Here is a 3,310-nt window from a genome sequence, read left to right on the forward strand (position 1 = left end):
TATTTAGATTTTTTGCACCCTCAGGTTACAGACTGCATTTCAGGCAAATATTGTCCTATCCTAACAAACCATACATCAGTGGAAAGCTTATTTATCAGATTTCAGATGATGTATATTCTCAATTTCAGAAAACTGATCCTTATGACTGCACTGTAAAAAGTTTTCCCCAGTTTCAACTTAAAAACTTAAGTTTAGCAGCTGCCTTAAAATTTTAAGTTGAATCAACTCAAAGTCATTTCAACTCACGACAATAAAATGAGTTAAAATGACTTGTACTTTTAAGTTGATTTAACTTAAAATTTGAAGGCAGCAGATGAAGTTGAAACTGGTGAAAACTTTTTACAGTGTGGTTTTGTGGTCCAGGATCACATTTGTGGATGAAATAGCTTTTAAAACAAGAAGAACGGGACAACAAAGTTATGTAGTACCTGCTGGGCTCTCATCTTGTCAGCTCTCTGGTTCTGATGATAGATTCGGCTGAAGTTGGACACGATGACGGGTACAGGAAGGGCGATAACCAGCACGCCACTGAGAGAGCAGATAGAGCCGAAGATCTTTCCAGCTATGGTGTTAGGAACCATGTCTCCATACCTGCAACAAACACCAACTTCAGTCAAACATTTAACAACTCTATATGACTGTGTGTAAGACAGAATGACAACTTGTGTGAATATGATTATGCTGATTTAATGACCGACGCCTGCTCAGAATCTATTTTGCAGTCACGTTTAATGTAATACTGTAAATTAGTTTGGAAAAGTGCATGCGTATTTCAATTCGCAAGGCTCCAAAGCTCATCTCTGAGGCTCCCGGGGCTCTAAAAGACCCCTAACACAACCCATTACCCATGTTTAATAGCAGAATATACCATCGTAGAATTGCAGAATGCTATTAAGGTGATGTGCGTCTCATAAGCACTCACACATACACCGCAGTACTGCAGCAGCCATAATCACGGCTGTCCTCCTACACACCGCATGAGGGTTAACTCATTTACAGGGTGGTCATGGTTAAGATGTAACCCATAAATCTCTGAGTGGAAACACTGTAGGTATGTTTGGAATGGCATAGGATGAATTACTCATATGATTTGTACAGTATGCATATTGTGCACAATATGCACATTTTCTAGATGCATGCAATTCCTTGTACGGTTTACAACCTGAGCACACTGAAATACTATATCCAAGAATGCAACGCACTCAGTTTGACTTTGCATTTCCAACAACAGTTTTTTACATTCTTGGTTATTATCTGATCAGCTTGCTAACATTAAACTGGATTAACTACATACTAGCAATACAATGACAATGACCAATGGAAATGTAATGATCGAATAAAATGTGTAAATTGAACATAATTCATTAGAAAATTACTAGGTTACTAATACTAGGTTTATGTTTATATAAATTTATATTATAAAATTAAATTGATACAAAATATATTTCAGCCAAGACTAAATTACTAAATTATTTCTTGGATTAATAACAATAATAATAATAATAATAATAATAATAATAATAATAATAAATTAATTAAAAATTAAAATAAATTAAAATTAAAATAAATTAAAATATAATAAAATAAATAAAGTGTGTAATTTTCATGTGCTTAATAAAATTATAAATCCCTAGCCCTAACAATAAATCCTACTACTTCACACACTACATGCTACATACTACATATGAAAAAAGTATTTTATTAATATTTTATCTAATTATTCTAAATGAATAATAATTTACAAGACAAAACTACTAAATTCTTTATTGGACTAATAATAATAAATAAATAAATAAATAAATAAATAAATAAATAAATAAATAAAAATAATTAATTAAAAACATAAAACAATCAAATATTTTTTCTCAATATTCTAAATGAATAATTATTTATAAAATAAATTTGAGCCAAGACTAAATTACAAAAAAAAAATTGGACAAATAATAATAATAATAATAATAAAAATTATGAATTAATTAAAAACATGAAAAAAAAAAGATTGTCTAAATATTTTAAACTAATATTTATTTACAAAATAAATTTGAGCCAAGACTAAATTACTAAATTCTTTCTTGGACAAAATACTACTACTACTACTAATAATAATAATAATACATTAATTAATACAAAATAAAATAAAATAAAACATTTAATTAAAAACATGAAAAATTGTCATCTAAAAGAATAATTATTTACAAAATACATTTGAGAAAAAAAAGAAAATATTTTATCTAAATATATATAAATTGTTCATAATTTTCTAAAATAAATTTAAAACACCCCTTTCCTTAATGACTTACTTCATTTAAACCACTACAAAAAAGGTGTCTCATTTTCAGTCTAATCTAAATATGGTTCAAATAAAATCCAATCAAGTCATTCAACAAATGCTCATTCTGGACTACAAGTTCTGAGCTCTAAAAGTTACAGTATATTTTATAGCAGATACATCAAAGTCAAACGAGCAAGAAAAATATGCTAAATGTGCAGCCCACTAACCAGTAACATCCATAGCTGCATATAGTTTTTGAATGGTGAGGCATGAAACAGCCACAGTACAATTATTCACAGCTTTCCATGCAGACAGCAACACTTTTGAAATGTCATTTTCTGATGTTTCTGAAAGGTTCCTGGTGCGATAAACATTTCTCTGAGGTGCACTCTGCATTTCGGATCAGTCACTCACAACACAACAAAACAGAAAAAGAGCAAGAGAGAGGGAACGCAATCATCATACACCACATTCATATTCACATCATGTCCCATCCCTTCACAGGAGAGCGATCTGCAGGTGGCGTAAATTAAAACAATATTTGTTTTTACAGCGCTGTTGATGTTCTGCACTTATATCCTGTACCTGTCTACAGCATCAGCAGACCAAAAACTGTCTGAACACTTTCTTTCAATGATATGGACAATATGCAAATCAAAACTAGGATACATTTCCTGGAGTAAGGAAATGTAAATATAATGTTGACCAAAGTGACTTGCACTATTGCATTTAAGATATACATTGTAGCAGACCAAGCCTTGCAAATCAAACCCATGACCTAGATGTTGCTAGCACCATGATCTACTGTTTATATTATTTTGTATGTATAAAAAATATATGTAATATTTTTTTCCATCACCATGTCTTGTTAGGGGCTCTATATAAATATACAAAATGATAAACAAATAATTAATTAAAACAATTGTAATAAAATCAAAAATAGCCAAAACTCAGTTGTCATTTATATTTAGACATTTATGAGAGAATGCAAAAGCACTGAAATATATATATTTTTCCTCCCATTTTTTTTGTTTGTTT

Source organism: Garra rufa, chromosome 15, assembly GCF_049309525.1.
Source record: "Garra rufa chromosome 15, GarRuf1.0, whole genome shotgun sequence".
Taxonomy (NCBI): domain Eukaryota; kingdom Metazoa; phylum Chordata; class Actinopteri; order Cypriniformes; family Cyprinidae; genus Garra; species Garra rufa.